Below are 19,424 nucleotides of genomic sequence, written 5' to 3' on the forward strand. Positions count from 1 at the left end.
TTTTAACCAGAATTAAAAAAATGTATCATATTTACTTATCAAAAACGTCCCTCGTTTGCGTTCATGTGTGTTAAAGACCGTTGCATTTGATAGAAGATATCACGAAGTTATTATATGAGAGATGTGAGTTATAACAATGAGACAGTAACCAAACCGTAATAAAACTTTCCAGTAACCTCTTTCTCTTAACTTTATGTTAATTATATCTAAAATTACATGATATTGGTGTGTATTGCATGTATTGCGTGTGCTTGTATTCTCTCATTAACGGGTGCCACATGTGGAGCAGGCTCTGCTTACCCTTCCGGAGCACCTGAGATCCCCCTAATTTTTGGTTGGGTTCGTGTTGCTCAGTCTTTAGTTTTCTACGTTGTGTTTTGTTTACTGTTGTTTGTCTCTTTCCTTTTTAGCCATGGCGTCAGTTTATTGTCGACGTACGAGTTTGAATGTCCCTTTGGTATGATTAGCCTCTCTTTTAAGGCATGTTTTATGGCAGTTTTTTCTTCTACAATAAAGAAACAAATGTTATCTATTTGAAATATGTTTCAATGTCTTGAATGCCAGTTTGCTGAATTATCTCTTTGTGGTGATAATGCCAAAATAGTATAAGATATATTAGACACTTTTGTTTTCACATTCAAATGTAGTACAATGCATGCTTTGTTACATGTAACAGTTTGTTTATTTCGTACAATTGAAAATAATGCATAGTTCCTGTGGTTTTTATTCGACTGTGACACTTAACATAAAAATTTACTAAAATATGATCATCACTTCTGATAAATTATCTTACTGTTTGTGTAAAGGATGTTAATGATACATTCATAGAAAGGGCAAAATAAATGTTCTGCAACATGAGCATCACTCTTTTACAGACCTGTAGAATCAAATACAAACTCAGTCAGAATAACATCATGACAATTTCAATCGAGATTTTGCTGCAGAAAATCCCAAGAAATAACCCTTCTTCAAAATGGGAGGAGCCTATACCATGGATAGAGCTACGTATGTAGATAAAAATTAAAACAGTCAGTATTTGTGCACCTCAAGGGTGACTGGGGAATAGAAATAGGGTCACTTTGGTGTTTTTCCGACCGGCAGTAAAACCCTAGCCAAAGTGGGCGTCTGTTTTGATATGCGGGATGTGTAAGTACGCAGCCACGGTCGGTCGGAATATGGACGGTTAATCCGATGCATCTGTACACGTTAATAACCCTTGCAACAACTCATTGAGCGGTCCGTAGGTGATCAATTGCAAGTGACAGTCCAAATATCTCTCCTGTCATCCCGATCAATTCCTAATACAGGACCTACCAATTGCATGTATTGTTAAAAAGTAAAATAACAAAAATACCGAACTCCAAGTAAAATTCAAAACGGAAAGTCCCTTATCAAATGGCAAAATTAAAAGCTCAAAACCATCAAACGAATGAAAAACAACTGTCATATTACTGACTTGGTACAGGTAATTTGTTCTCGTCTTAAACATGCGTGAACTATTTGTCACTGGTCGTTAAGCAACCAACAATCATCGTCAAATCAATCAGTCTTTGAGATCAAAGATAAATGTTTTATTATTTTAAATGCAAACACAACTGATCTTTTAAAATTTTACTGACAAAAATTAAATATGCGTTTCATAATTTTGATCCTACTGAAATGTTTACTATAACATTTTTACGGATAACGCATGAAGCGGCTGACCTCGACAAAATTGACCTGGTAATAGCTTAAAGATAGTCCTGTGTTTGATTTTTAAAAATTAGATCGATATCTTCCTACCATGCAGTCTGAAATGAGAATGGTCTAAGGGAGCCAATTCTTCGACATTAGAATCGTATTAAAAAATCGTATCAAATTAGAACTAAGGTAATTATCAGTAATTATTAATTTGCTACTATTTGCAGACTGCAAAATTTGTATCGTCTTTGCCACTTAGTTCCTAGTATAAATATGTGTGACGTGGCTTAAATCCAGAATATTCTATTGTTGGGAAAGTTTGACATTCAAATGTGCATACAAAATGCATTGGCAAATATAAAACGCAAAATGAGTTCCAAAATTGGTTTCAGAGTTTAACAATTTCATTTCCCAATATCCCCTCAAACTTATGTTTCTTTTCAATGTATTCAGTTATCTAGTTATTGTCGAATCAATATCGGTTTATGTAGTAGTTTTGAAGCAATCTTAAATTGAACTATGCATTGCCACATAACTTTATAATATCTTCATAACTTATAGGATCTGGATTTGGCGGGGGTCCTTAATTTCTGTAATCAGTACTGTCACAGTATTACCTTATTCTTTTAATTTCCACAGTTATTCTTTATACTTTGGCACCCCATTATTTATATTTTTTGCTTATTTTTCTTTATCAGTATTTTTGTTTTGCTATTATTCTTTATTATGTAAACCCCATCCATCCCCTCACTTATTGAATTACAATACGTACAACCGGTTAAGTTAAAATTGTAGCATGTATTCCAAGGAAATGCATCCTTCTCAAGGTTACAGTATTTAATCACATTGATGATGACCATATCCTCCCTCAGTATTCTCCGTAGATAGAGAAAAACCGCGTACTTGCAATCATTCTTAGGGGAAATTCTAAACTTATCAATTATTCTTAGTGGCAGTCTTACTCTAAACAAACTTTCCAAAGTTTCTACCGACTACTTGGACCCAACCTTTTGGTATGTTAATAAATTGTGCATTATTTCAGACCGATTTTGTCATTTCTATCTTCGCTGTTTAGTCTGGTCATCGCTGAAAAAGATATACGCTTAGTATGCGAATTCTTTATTAAGACCAATTGATTTGTCCTTTGTACGGTATACAACAGAAAACGTACATTTATTATTCATTATATTTAATGGTTTCTCGGTGCTCAATCTTATCGTTTTTGTGGACGGTGTGATCACGGTTCTCCAACATTTGATAATTTAAATTAGACTCAAACAACATAGGGGATTAGGGGGTCCTCTTAAGGACTGGTATCTTGATATTAACCAGTAATTCACCTGTTCTTAACTAAAATATTGTTAAAAAAGGGTATTATCTAATAGTGATTTATTTAAACATTAACATTTTCTTTTACAATATTTTTTATATATATTTTTTAAATAGTTTCCTAAGATTTTAAAAGTCGATATAATCTAGCACAGTAATGTAAATCTTTATTTTAATTTGTTTTTATATTTTTTTCTCTATTTTTTATAATAATGTATATTTTTGATTACTAGTACAATTTTGCGATCTTGAATAAAAATAAACATATTATATTCTGAGAGCTATTGAGAATATATAATGGCTTGAGTCATTGATTTTAAATAAGAAGATGTGGTATGAGTGCAAATGAGACAACTCTCCATCCAAGTCACAATGTATAAAAAGTGAACAATTATAGGTCAAAGTACGGCCACGGAGCCTTGGCTCACACCGAACAGTAAGCTATAAAGGGCATGACTGTGTTAAACAGTAAAACAGGCAAAACCAGCGGTTTAATCTATATAAAAAACGAGAAACGAGACACACTTATAAAACCACACCAACAAACGACTTAAAGTCTTTTAAGCTTATATAAAAGTATCAAAGTTACGCTGCTTATTATTAAAGATTTAGTTTATTTAAATTTCTTAGTTAACTTGCATGTATTGTCCAAAGCTTAAGTGACAAATCGAGAATACTTGTAGACCACAATTCACATAGCCAGTTCCCACAGTTAAACACCCTATAGTTCACGACGTGATGTACCCAGCTTGTATTCTCCCCTTTTGGTGGAAAACGTGGACATATATACGATTGACTCTTCCATCTGCTAAAACAGCATGCCAGGAACTCTGACTTTGGCTCTTATGATATACTGACAGAACGACTAGGTAGATATACAGACCTTCTAAAATTCAAACTGACCACACGCACGATACACGCACGCACGATACACGCACGGTGAATGCACGATACACGCACGGTGAATGCACGATACACGATACACGCACGATGAGCGATGAGCGTTACACGGAGGATTAACGAAAAATGAATGATGAATGATGAACGCACGATACACGCACGATGCACGATGAATGATGAACACACGATACACGCACGATACACGCACGGTGAATGATTCATTGACGAATGAACGATAAGCGCTTAATACACGGTTCTCAAAGCCATTTTATTTGGAATTGCATTTAAAATTGATGTATGATAATGAAAATCTATAAGGGTATACAAATTTTAGATATCTCGCTTTCTGTGTTGATTGGTCGACAGTTTTACTAAACACTCCATGTATTAAATAAATTAATTGTAGTATAGTATTTCCAATATCAATGAGTGTTGTCAAATTATAAAACTCATCGATTTTATAATTCTACTTAATATAAATAATTTATAAATTGCTACGTTTTAAAGAGTGGCGATTCCAGCCATTTTTAAAAAGAGGGTTCTCAACCCAGGACAAAAGGGGTGGTTTTAACCATATGTCCCCATTCAAATGCATTGACCCCCCCTTCTTTTTATCTGCCTAAATTTGTAACCTTAACTAATTAATTATCATATGTTTACGTTCCGAAATTTAGGAAATATTTGTATGTTTCGAAGTTTAGTATGATGTCCATTATCACTGAACTAAAATTCATTTTTGTTTAGGGACCAGCTGAAAAACGCCTTCGGTGCGGGATTTTCTACCCATTGGTGGCCTTCGACTGTTTTCTGCCTGTACGTCTAAACACTGCTAAGGACTTATAATATGCCACTAAGGACTAGAAAGGACGTGTTACTTGTACTCTGTTTTCATACTATGGTAGAGATAGATAGATTTTTATTACATAAATTCCAATTTTTAAAGAAAAAGAATCACCATTAAATGAGTAGTTGAACAATATTTGGAACGTGCCGGTTTTTCCTTGATATTGCCGAAAATCAGTGATCCGACTGACACGAGCGAACTTACATAACAACTGATTAAACAATCATAATCTCTTTTTTTTTTACTTAAGTTACAATGTTCCTTATATTATCAGAATCGTATGAGTTAATTTAGAGCAAAATATATAATTTGTCAGAAAAATCTGATTCGTACAAATTAATTAGAAATAGCTAAGAAAATGAAATTTACCAAATAATGAGAAAATTTAAACATTTGTAATACCAAATACTTCATAATATACTTCTGAAACGACTTTTCGTCCTGAATATGCATGAAATTTTTGCCACTGGACGTTTAAACAACCACTGAATAATCAATCAATCAAATTTTGCTCTCAGTAAAAATGAATTAAACAATATAAGCCACAATTGTATCCATCACTTGGTGTCTGTTGTTTGTTTGTACAGTAAACATACTGAATCTTTTTATATTCCTTATACAATTTCAAGTATGTAATAAAATTCATACATATTTTCAAACATCCTGGCACTTCAAATTTCTAGGAGGTGAGATTCTCGGGGTTTTACCTGAAACTCTTTGGGAAATGCAATTTTTAATTCCAATTCCAATTCCAAACTGTAAAAGATATCCCAAGGTTTTTTAAAATGCATTTCTAACTTGATAAGGAGATTTGAAAAAAAACGATCTCAATGGTAGTTGAAATTATTCAGTGCAATCATTTTGTGTCCGCCGTTGTCTTTCATACATATCAATTGGTGTACCCACTGTTTGCTGTTCGTTATCTGTTGTTTATGGCAGTCAGGCCTCGCGATCGGTCTCCAAATTTAAGCCCCCACTTAGGTAAATTAATGATCATTTATAGGGGGGGGGGGGGCTTTTTTCTCGGGACAAACATTATTTTCCTTCCTTAAAAACAACTTAACAATTTTCTATATTTTTCATTTAATCATAAACCGATGAATATTAAATGATTTTAAAAAAATTAAAAACAGATTTTTATTCTAATATATCTAAATATCTGGGTTATTTTCTTATCCAAATAATTATTTTTTTCATTTTTTTAAGGAAAAAGTGTTATCAGTTATGGCCCCCTCAATTTAGACATGACATTTTGCTTGATACTGTATGAAGATTATTCGTTGCAACTTTTATGAAGAAATTACCGACTTTTTTTAACTAGATAAATATATAACAAAAATACCGTTTTTTCTTCTTGTATCAATTTCTTTTCACAAAAATTAAATATTAACAAAGAATTGTTACACAAATGTAGAGCCCAATTTTATAACGAAGATATTCCTAATCTCTTTACTGAAATCCGCATATTTTTATCTTTTGAAACAAAAAAGTTAAGGATGTCTGTTCAAAGGACAAAAATGTCCACGAAACCGAAATGTTATAAGTAAAATTTTTTAATGTCGAATAATTCAAACCCATTTGTCTTTTAAATTTAGCACATGAAGATATAATTTTTATTACAAATTGATTTTGTAAGAATTAGCTTGTATATATGTGAACTTTTGTAAAAAAAATCACTGTGGTTCTAAAACTGCATCACATGACCATAATTGTCCTAAAGCTAAATGTCATCGTCAGATTATGAGGGTCTGAATAGGGATTCATTATTTCTGTATTCTATCATTTTAGGCATTTTTTTCTAATCGTTATACCTTTTGTCGATCATTCTTTATTCCATATATTCTAGTACCTCATCATTTTCTTTTCTATATATTTGTCTGGTTATTTTTTGTATTCTTTATTTTTTGGTCAATAATTTTCTATTCTATAAACCCCCATCCACACCCTCATGTATAATGGAAGACGATAAACATTTTAGTATACATACCACCCGTTGTCACTTTCACCTGACATACAAACCACAAATTGTTATTTTTACCTGGACACGGGACTTATATAATTACGTAATAGTAACGGATATAGTAAATTCAGTAGAATATAACCTGTATCAACGCACTGGCTTGTTAAATGAATATTGATCTGACAACTGTTTATCGTATTTTTAGTTATTTTAAAATTGAGAATGGAAATGATGAATATGTCAAAGAGACAACAACCCGAAAAGGGCAGATGACAGCCGAAGGCCACCATATTTGATAAGGTTTTAGTTTCTAATGAGACAGTAACCATCGTATTTTCAGAAAATCTTTAAACGGATAATGAGAGTTTAGCGATCTTGACTGGCAATACAGCCCAAGCACGGTCGGTCTCTAAAAATTGCCGAATTTAAGAGCCTATATCAAGAGATAGGCTTTACCTAGCTTTAGGTGTTTAAAAAATATCCATTTAAGAACCAAATGTGGCTTCTTTTTATTTATACCAAAATTGAGTTCAAGGCAGTATTTTGTCGAAGAGAACAATTACACAAAGTGCAACATTCGAGAAGAGGTTTCATTTCCCTTATTTATTTTTTATTGAAGTGAGTAATCTTTTGAGATTACTTCACGGAAATATATTTTAAATGAAAAGGTGCAACTGGTTGCATCCCTAAAAAACAAATTTAAATATTTATATATTACCTGAAGATCTGTAAAAGCAGTGAAAGCGCTAGTAAAAGTGATGAATTGAAACCGTTATTATCTTTTATTAATTTTCTTATATGTTACCAGCATACGGATTCTACTTAACTTTTCTTTATATATATATATATATAATTTAAATTTGTTTGTTATATATATATATAAAATGACGGATATTCGTCAATCAGACAGCAATCCAACATAAACACGAGTAAGTTACCTGACATCTAGAATAAGAGGTTTAAGCATACCCTGCGCTGGTCAACTTTGTGAGTTGTGGGTAAAATTCAATATACATGTAGGACTGTGAAACGGGAAATATACGAAAGATTTGTTTTTACGTACGATGAAGTGTCATTCCCTCAATACATACGGGTCCACCTTGAAACTATTCTTATGATTATATAACGGTAAATGATGATCTCATTAGAGGAACAAATTAAGTAAAGATACATGTTGAAGCAAGAATAATTTCCACATGCAAAACATCAAATAGGACGATCTCTAAATTAGTACGCGGTAACTTTAACTATTACATTCATAGACAATAACACTAGTAAATGCTTTATATACTGACATTGAAACAAATATACTGCTCATAATAATTGCACATCTGTAGACTTTAATCTAGGTATCCCGCGTTATATAAACCATCGCAAACCATCGAACAGCTCATCGCACTTCGGCGCAGACCAGCGCACTTCACGCGTGGCCATCAAACTTTATGATCTCCATTGCACCTCCGAGTCATACACACATATATATTCCGATTTTCTAATAATGGTTTTTATTATTTTAATTCCCGTAGGTATTGCCCAAAGAAATAGGGTTTATTTAAGGGTTTACACAATGATTGAAGGCTTATGTAAAAATAAGAAAATGTGGTATAATTGCTAGTGAGTCAACTATTCAAGAAAGTTCAAATCAAGAGGAATGCTAGCAGTTATATCTATACGACCTTCAATAATGAAAAAATACGGGAACTGTAAAGTCGGTTATTAAAGGCCCCGCCCCGACATGAAAAAAATATGAAACAATTCAATTGAGCAAACTAACGGCCTTCTTTAGGCCAACTAAATTTAATTAGTAGATTTTCATCCAGATTTTTGAAAAAAATGGGGCGGGTGGGAGGATTTTATTTTTTAAATTTTATTTCATATGAAACACTCTTTTGATGTGTTCTTCTTACATGCAAGTGTAATAATAAGCTAATATCATGTATATACATGTATAAAGAATCGTACATTTTTTTTTTAATTCTTAAATAAATATCTCTGATTGGCAACCACTGTTCTATATGCAATTGCATTGCCGCTTTAGAAACCTATTAATAGTATACAACAACAACGTGGATAAATTCTCTCTTCAGTTGGACTGCCTACACCAAATTTATTTTGCTTTCCAAGCTACGGTTTGTGGTCCCCATAAAATGAAGCAAATGCATTGGTATGCAACACAAGTGTTATGAGTACAGTCTGAGAATAAAATGAAAACTCAAACAGTGTTGAAAAAAATAGGGTTGGTGCTTATTCAATATGCAAATATAATATTACAATGTAAAACATGAACTTAACAAAAAAGAAGTTGTTTAAGGTTGAACTTTGTAAATACAGCTGTTTCTCAAACCACGCCTCTTTTGGGGAGATATATAATATTCATAGATATGTTAATTTGTTAACGTACTGGTTCCCATTTATGATCTCTGTGTTTCATTTCATAGAGACATCACTTGGGAATGTAACCAGTATAGAAAAACATGGTAGCGACTAAATTTTAATTCTTAGGAGGTCCAAAAATGGAGGTAAGGGTAGTATAGAATTTTAGTATAAGTTTAAACTCTTAGAAGTTCAGGGCATATAAATGTTGAAAATATGCCGCACAGCCCTATATTTTGACCTTTGAATAAAATAGTAGTGCATATAAACTTTCCGTTCTAGGATATTATTTTTCACGAAACTTCATAGTAAAAGTGTCACAGTTTTAGCCGCAAAGGGAGTTCCTATGGGAAATTGCATTGTCTATATTTACAGAATTGCAACCTTAATGACTCTACTGAGGGTAAAGGGACAGAGGGTGTTTGCTGTTTGTCAACAAAAAAAGACAGCCATGTGTAAATTTTAAGGGCTTTGTCGATTTTTTGAACACAATATACAGTCATAAATCTAACAACTTCGTGCTTGTGTCAATTTCTTTAATCCAGTCATGTTTTTTGTATCAATGTGTTCCACGATTCTTGCGCTTTGGATATCATTCACAGTCCAAATTTCCATAGACAAAATCATTGTATAAATACAAAAAATCCACGGTTTTCTAATCACAGAAATTGGTGATATACCGCGTCGGATTTGCATTCTTGGACACCGCGTATTACTGGTAACCCGAATATTTCACGCCCTTCTCATAATCAATCTCTATTCTCAGTAAACGATCATATGGTGTCATCATAGAGCAGCAGAATATGTCGACTTAATCATTTTGCATGTTTGGTTGATTACTCGAAGAAGTACGAAAACCGAAATTTGAAACAGGAAGTTTTGAATGAAACAAAATTATTGACGATTACCGGTAACGGAAATGAACAAATTCCGGAAATTGTAAATTTTTCAAAATAAAAAAAATCGGGGCGGGACGATTTCAGAGGGGCGGGCGGGGATGAAAATCTATCAATTAATTTTAATTGGCCTTATTTCAAAGCTACATGTATCTTGCCACAAAAAAAAAAGCCCAAATACATGTATATAACAGAATTGATGTTACGAAAACCTCTGAACTACGTGCTTTTGACTTTGGACAGACACATAAATACACAGAATATTGTGAATGTGTATAGGCCCTTTATTGGTCATATAGCTCTACACTCCTATCTATTTTATACATTCTTTGGCTTTCAAATATTTAGCATTAAGCGTTCCTAGTGAAAGTAAATCAAGAAAAGCGTTATAGATGCATGAAATTTATAAAGCGTGTTTTGTGAGGGGATCAAAACGTAGGGATCGATGTTAATGTCTGTTTTATATGTGCAATAATATCGGCCTTCTAACTTTAGTGAAACTCTGCAGTTGTTCAGTGACGGATCCAGGGGGAGGGTTCTGGGGGTTGGAACCCCCCTTTTTTTGGACGATCAATGCATTTGAATGGGGACATATAGTTGGAACCCCCCCCCCCCTTTTTGCCCTGGGTTGGGAACCCCCCTTTTTAAAATGGCTGGATCCGCCCCTGTTGTTTCATGTATTTGATATGCAAATTATCACAAAACTAAAAGGATAAGATGGATGAATTAATAATTGATCGTTTAACGTCCAGTGGCATATATTATAGATTCATTATTAAGGGGAGTACAATAATTATGATATAATGATGAACATTGGCAATCATACCACAACTTCTTTTTATAAGAACGTACATGTGTAGAATTTCGTCTTTTACTGTAAACGACAGTGTCCCCGGGAGTCAAAGCCGAAATCAAATTTGTGTAAATTTCTGAAACATACATTTCATTATCTAACCCAATGTAAAGCAAAACAAATGATACCGTTTTGAGCTATAAAACCAAGGCAACCCTTTATACTAGTCAAAAGTTGCTGGATCGTGATAGATGCATACGAAACTTCAATTAATTGTTTGTATTTTTCAATCTTTTATATCCGATAAAGATGAACACAAAATCTATCGGATAAAAACTACCGATTTTTCTATAAGATAAAATTTATCCTTATTGGAGTCAAATTTGTCATATGGATTCATAAAGGACAAAAAAATGTCCTCAGTAACGGAACAAAAAATACCCCCATGGTAAAATAATCCGTCATTCTTTAATACAAAGTACTATTGTGAATTATTTTTTCGGATATTAATCTTTTAGACATACATTAAAAACGGTGTCCTTGATATGCAACCATGAACACAATGAAAAGTGAATCTGTGAAAGTGTTCCATGTTTATTCCATTTAACTAAAGTCTTGTTATGATAATACAATATATTTAACTATTTTATCAAAAAATTTAAATAAAAAAGAATATCTTAAACTCGTAAACACAATTTCAAGTTTAAAAAGTTCCTCAATTTAAAATCCTTCTTAAGGAATACGGGATATATTTGCGTGATCTTAATAATATACTTGTTTGATTAAAAAAATGCCTTCAAATACATATGTTTATTTGTATTCAATTTTCCACAAAACATATTTAGCTTATTTTAAATGAAAATAAAGAACAGAGAATAAAAACACTGTTGAAGAGAAAATACATATTCGTGTTAAATTCGCCTCAGTTTAATTTGTTAATTCAAGTTTGACATCTAAAATCTTAATCCGCAATCCACATTTACCCGACAATCTTGTATATTGTATTTTCTCAATGGAATAACCTTACCTGCACGAGACCATCAGAAACGGAAGACAAAAATTATATTTGTAATGGTATTTATCAAAACTTAAATGCTTGAATATTTAGTAGAATATGAATTTGCCAAATAAGCGAAGAATTATAATCTTGCATTGTTCAACATTGGAGAAATGACTCAAGTTGAACATTAATACTGATTCAATATTTTATTATAGTCTCACCACATACAAACATAAAATGAGAATCACAGAAATAAACATAAAACATTAAAACATTTGCATTGTATGTACCAATCTTAAAAAGAATAATGAGAGACTTTTAAGACACAATATTATTACTCATTTACATTTAAAATTTACAGTGTCCACCTGTACTATATGAAAATAAAACATTTTTCTTTGAGAACTAGGAAATAAAATGCCGTTTCTTTTCAATGAAATATTGTTGATGTTTTTTGCAACTATAGCAGCAACATTGCCGTTATTAAATAAAAATATAAATTTTTCGCTATCTGATAATTAAAGGTTAAAATGTTCATTAAAATGTTTAGCTTAATGTATCATAATTTGTCTTAAATCTACATATAATGGGCATTTTAAAATGACATGAAGTTCATCTTCAATAGTAGAGCTACAACACATGTCATCTCGTGGACTTCTTTTCTTTCATACTTTCCAGTTTCTATTTTTAGTGGAGCTACCCCACATCTAAATTTTGCAAAAGCACTGTTGTTTTTAATTGGCGGAATATTTTTTAACAAATAACAGTAGCCAACAGTATATTTTTAAGCCCATTTCGCTCAGTTGAATAGAAATTCCAATTTTAACTGTTCTGTCGTAGAAATGTCATCATGTTATTGTTTGTACGTAGAACATGTATCATTATATTAAAATGTGTCAGTCCCAGCCAAGATTCACTGAATAACCACGAAATGTTTACAGATGATAAATAAATTTTACACAAAAATTCATGAATCTGTATGAACGTTATGTACGATGAAGTTAATTAAGTGTTCACAACTCGGAAAGTAAGTATGAATGTAAATTTTATTTAAAGTCGGAACATATATATACACTTTAACCGTGAGATAAAATATAAGCTTTGATGAGCTCTATAACCGACTATCATATAAAAACCGCAATGAATGAACGTTACCCGATTAGAGATGAACGTTTGACAAATGCACGTTATCTGATGTACACAGTTATACACGATTGAAGAACGCACGATACACGGTTAAGAATGAATGATTGATGAACGCACGATACACGCACGATACACGCACCATACACGATTAAGAATACACGATGCACGCACGTTACACGGAAAATACACGGAACGATGAATGATGAACGCACGATTGGTACACGCACGATAAACGCACGATACACGCACGCAACACGCACGATACACGATGAACGCACGGAATAATGGTCAGTTTGAATTTTAGAAGGTCTGTATATGGTTCTTCGCACTAGAGGACAACATCTTTAGGTAACTTTCTACGGAAATGAAACTTTGTTGTTGCGCATCGTTTTAGATTTGAGAATCTACATGTAACACAAATTCAAAAATATATCGAGTAATAGAATAAATTACTAAAATAGGGTACAGTCAGTGATCATTTCGATTGTTAGTGTAATTTCCATTACAAAATCATTTAAGAAAAATAACTTTGAGATTATTTCTTGATAACTTTTTATGAAATTTTTAGTTTGAAATTTCATTGTTTAATCATGGATTTTTTAGTTGAATAACTTTTTAATTTTGTATTAAAATTTCTGGTTATATTCAACCAAAAATATATGGAAACCCAATTATTATTTTTTTTTAAATTAGATTTTCAATGTCTTCATATATATTTTTTAACAATAACCCATTTACATTATTTTAGTTAAGAACTGATATCGGTGAATTACATGTGCTTATCCAGATGCCAGTCCTTATTAGGACCCCTTAATCCCTAATGTTGTTTTAGTATAATTATCAAATGTTGGAGAAACGTGACTAAACCTTGTGGACTGTTGTTTGTCTTAACGTCGTCTTTTGTTATTGGTCATCCATGGTGTTGACTGAGTCAATTAGACCACTTTATAATGATTGCCCTCTTAGTATCTTCTCATTTTTGTCATATAAGATTATAATTTAATTTCAGAAGTAACGCGTTTTCTAATTGGATAAATTTTTTTGTCTATCATCTCATAGACATAAATTTACCATGTGACAGTGACGTCATCAACAGTTTTTAATGATTTACTCGTTTTATTTCGATACTTAAATCAAATTATAAGGAATGACTGTAATATTTTTCTGTTTATTCGAAATAACCTCAATGCCCGTGGTGCACACTTTAAATAACCCGCTACGCGGGTTATTTAGTGTGCACCACGTGATTGAGGTTTTTTCTTCATAGACAGAAAAAATATTACAGTCATTCCCTATATATACAAAAATTACATAACATATCATTTAGAAAATAACATAAACATTAGTTAGACAAATTAAAAGATGATAAACAAAACAAGTACATTTATAACCAATACATGTATGTGAACGGGTACTGACACAATTTTACTTCAAAACATACCCACCTAAAGGGTTGAATGGGATATAGAAATATTGAGGGTCACATGGACTTCTCCGATCCCTTACAAAAATGAGATGTGTCTGTTTGGCTGTGCTGGATGTTTAAATTCACAACCACGTCCGATCAGAATGGGGAAGTTAAAACCGGTGCTTTGTGTAAGGTGGGTATCATGCTCTCTGCACTTTCAACAACCGATTGAGGGGTCCTAAGTCGACTTTTTGCCAGGACAAAGTTCTTCCCTTATCAAACATACCCTCTGTTTGTGAAAATTTAAATAATGTGTTGGTAATTTGTTCTCCTCCCGAATTTTCACGACTGAAATATTTGCCGCCGACCTTAAACACACAACAACAATCAAGCATGCAATTAAAAGATTTACTGGAAAATTAAACAACACTGTTTGGTATCATACTAGTAAGTGACTCATTAGAAATAAAACATTCACTTTTCAAAACTATTACACTTATTACTAATGTCTTTTTTTTTCCTTGTGTTAATTGTGACAAAAACGGTATTTGTCTTTTTCAACTTTCAAAATGAACGATCTTTATTCAGGCTGAAACTTTTGAAAGCAATGATTCTTTCTTTGCAAATAACTGCATTTTCTTTTATCTTTCTGCTTTTTTGTCCAATAAGCCATTTACTTACTAATTTATTAAAAAATTCTTAATTACATTACAAATCAAAAATTTAATAAAGCAGGTGTATTTATATTCAAGTGTTTCAAAATAGCAGCAATGCCTATCTGTGATTTCGCTATGCTTATTTACGATAGATCTGAATCTAAATCAGATTGCAGCACTATTGTCATGCTAAGTGTGCTTACCGATTGTGTGCACATTTATTATTAGATAGAAAGCGTTACCAGTAGTCAACCGATGTTCAAATATCATAAATCCATTTTGAATAAAACAAACTAAGATAAAAAAAAAATAATAATAACTGAAAGTATCTTCTGCTAGGCATATTGCTCCCGTCATGCAATTCCAGAATCACGGTAGGGAATAGTACACATATCTAAGAACCCGAAAGTGTTTCTCTCGTAATTACAAGCATATGCACATCAAAAAACATTATGTCTGTCAAGTTGTCAACACATTCGTGATGGTAACTGTACAGCTTTTGTAGTGTCAATTTCAGTCGTTCTTCCTCATAACCCTGTCAGGACAGTTTTTGTGTTAATGAAGTCTAGTACATTTAAACTGTTTTTTTTTCTGTAATGTCTTTTGTTTTTTATACAAATTAGATCTTAAAACTAATTATCTCAGACGAAACCGTGGTTATTTTTCGTTGGAATACAGTGTCCGTACATTCACGTTGATGATGTTCTCAAAGTTCAGTTTCCCCATTGAAATTGGAATACAATAATTGTTTTATTACACGTATCAAACTAAGAATCTCTCATCTTCTGGCAATTTGTACTTTGTCACTCTTAAATCGTGTCATGTTTTTAATACAGAATTACTTCCAACTGTTGGATCAATAAGAATAAAACAGAGCAATGACGTCATTGGTAGATTTATCGTCTATTGGTCGCAAACTGCTGCTTACAGTATCCCTGTGTTAATACAAAATACAATACTTATGGTCTACAGAGTATCGCAGCAAAATGTTATCTAAGATAACAACGAAAAATAATCGTGTTTGCTATAATTTTTTGTATAAATATAAATGTATGTTGCCACCTTTTTATGTTTAATATATTCAAATTGTTCCATATGCTACAATTGACAGGTGTTTATACAGTATGACAAGCTCTTAACGTAAGGACCATTTCATACAATTAAGTTACCTAACAGAATAATTGACAATTGTTTGCACAAGAAAAGAGATCGGATAACGTCTGGTGGCAGTATTTCAAAAAACGATGAAATATAGGCTAGTCAGTCACAGCATATTTTTTTCATTCTCATTATCAGAAAAGAAGGGACACATCCGAAGATGGTGATGCAATTGGTGAAAAGTATTTCATGTATTCTTATCACCCATTTAAAGATAAAAACATTCCGGATATTTCGGTACTCCTTAATTACGCTTCCCTTTTTCAAAATCATGGATCCGCGAATGAAAAGTTTCATAAACAGTCATATAAAAAGTCGTGTTACTAATAAATCATTTTTTATTCTGATTGTTGTCTCACTTTTTAACTTCAATACCCCCCCCCCCCCCTTTCCCATCCAGATTTTAAGCTAAGATTTAAGGAAGCAGTATCATGAATATACAAAAATAGAAGCCGTTTGTCGTCCACGCTTTCATCAACTACACTCATCTGCACAGTTGATGTTAGTACTCTGTGTTATATAATATCTAAAGACAATAAATAAAAGTGTATTTTCTTTCCCCTCTTCATGAGTAGTGGTATATAGTAAGGTATTATAGGTGTATTTTTAATTCCTGGGAGATGTTGTTAATACATATGGCCCGTGAACAATCATTATGAGCAAAAAACAATACCTTATTGTAAGCTAGTGTACTTCATACATGTGCTTTTACGGGATACTTAATACCAATACTAGTACTTGTATTTAGGTTTAAGAAGTAATCTGTGCGTAGGGTGCTGGGTACATAAAACTAGAGGCTCTAAACAGCCTGTGTTGCTCACCTAGGTTTATGTGCATAATCAAAAATGAACTCTCTCCAACATTGTAGACAAGAATAGAATTTATGACAAGAATTTCTTTTTTGTTGATCCTGTATTGGTGATCATTTTGTTTGTTTAGTTTCTCTCTATCTTCTTTAGTTTTTGTTCAAAACAACAAAAGAGGTTATTTAAGGTTTCTATTTATCTATTATAATTTTTATCAAACGAGGCAAAACGCAAAAAAATGGTAAAAATCGTCATTAAAGGGTAATAACTCCAATTATAATTTTCCTCCATATTGTCTTAATCGTAGATCTTGTCTTGTTGATCATTTTTGTTTATTTAAGTTTCTACCTATCTATTATATTTTTTTAAGATATCGTCACCAAAATGCAATAACTCTAATTAGGAGTCGACTGATGATTTCAACCATGCATACTTATTCGTAGATCTTGTATTGCTGATCATTTTTGCAACTTAAAGTTTCTCTCTATCTATTATAGTTTTCAAGATAAAAGCAAAAAATGAAGAAAAAAAAAAAGGTAAAATTTGTCAATAGCTCCTATAAGAAGTTGCCTGACAGTTTCGACGTCAATGAACTATTGGTAGATCTCAACATTCTGAACATTTTTGCCGTTATCAGATTTTCTCTATTTATAACGGTTTTCAAAATAATAGACAACTTGCATTTTATCCCTATATTCTATTTTTAGCCATGTCGGCCATCTTGATAAACTAGATATCCCAATGATGATTGTGGCCAAGTTTGCCTAAATTTGGTCCTGCGGTTTCAGAGAAGATTTTTGTAAAGGTTAACAGACGACGACGACGGTGACGGACACCAAGTGATGAGAAAAGCTCACTTGGTCCATTGGGCCAGGTGAGCTAAAAAGGAACATGTGTATACAATCAAATACAACAAATTTATGTAATAATAAGAAAATCTTGACAAACATCTGTATGATTCTGAAGCGGCGGCAATGTGCTGTAGTCTTACTTCATTTCCATTTAAAACATTTTGAAAACTCTGATCTTCTATACCTTATCTGTGAACAAAGTAATGCTTAAACTCAGAATACAACCACTTTATATGTTTTGAATCTATGCAGAGTTATGGAAGAAAGCCTGTAATTATCTTGACGTACATTTTATATTAGCTTAGACACAAGTTTTTGAATACTATGTCGAAAACAAGTGTTCCTGTGTTTGAGGAGAATTCCCCTTCATTTTTTTTTTTGTATATGTTTATTATGTAGTTTCCTTATACTTACGTCACCAAACTTCCAAAGCATGGGTTTCAATATTTTAATTATACAGCAATGAGACAGTAACCAAATAACATCCAGAAAACAAAGGACAGGAATTTTATTTAAACAATGAATCAGTTTAATCGTTAATTCCCCTCTAACTTTATCTCCAGCTGTCTACGAAGGTCTTGAAAATATCCTGCTGGCTTGCGTTTGGTTAGCATATCTTTAGAATACGTCAGCGTATATTTCTTCAAAGACGTACATACCGGTCGTTGGTTAATATCAAAGAATACCTTAATTCAGGTGTGAACTTGTTAAGCAACTGTCAATACGAATAATAGAAACTGAAGTACTGATTTTTTATATATATATATATATATATTTGTCATTTAATAATGAAATATCAACCTTAGATTTTTTTTTGGAATGAGAATTTCCTCTCACCGTCGATATTATTGTTTCAATGTGTTTAGAATTTGATTGGTTAAATTTAGCTTAATTGTGATTTCGAAGAGAATTTGGTGAAACATTTAGTCAAAAAAAGAGATGCGAAAGACACCAAAGGGATATTCAAATTCATAAGTCGAAAACAAACTGTCACTGCCATGTCAAAAAATTAAAAACAACGAAAGGACAAACAACAGTAAACAAAACACAACATAGAAAACTAAAGACTGAGCAAACACGAACCCCACCAAAACACCGGGGGTGATTTCAGGTGCTTCGGAATGGTAAACAAATCCTGCTCCACATGTTGCACCCGTCGTGTTGCTCATGTAAGTACAAACCCGGAGATTAGTCTCGAAAAATTTTCGAAGGGATAATTTCAACTTCAACATTTGAAACTGTTGGTATATTAACTTCATTTCTACTAAAATTAAGGGAAGAAAGGGTACATTTTGTAGATCAATTTCGTTTCAATGAAAAAACAAATGATGGTTAAACTGGAATATTTCATAGTAATACCACATGCCACTTGCAGTGAATATATACTACACAAGGATAACACTACGTTATACTGTATTTCCTGAAACGTCAATATTGTAATAAATTTTTCAAATATTTACTTTGAAATCAAGAAATTTCATCTAAAAATCTAAGACAAACGTTTGACGTCATATGTTGTTCAAGAAATTAATATCAGGTTGTTGACATATTGGAACATGAAGAGCTTGTAAACCACTTTTACTCTCTATATGGAAACACAAAGCTGATACACAACCAATCAAAT

At 32.4% G+C, this 19,424-nt stretch overlaps 1 protein-coding gene across 1 annotated transcript in view; it reads left to right on the forward strand.

Moving 5' to 3' along the window:
* LOC127707887 (synaptotagmin-17-like) overlaps positions 1–19,424 on the forward strand; it is a 43,563-nt gene that overhangs the window by 2,066 nt on the left and 22,073 nt on the right. The gene's annotated exons all lie outside the window — the stretch shown is intronic.

Source organism: Mytilus californianus, unplaced genomic scaffold (genome assembly GCF_021869535.1).
Source record: "Mytilus californianus isolate M0D057914Y unplaced genomic scaffold, xbMytCali1.0.p SCAF_7, whole genome shotgun sequence".
Classification (NCBI taxonomy): Eukaryota; Metazoa; Mollusca; class Bivalvia; order Mytilida; family Mytilidae; genus Mytilus; species Mytilus californianus.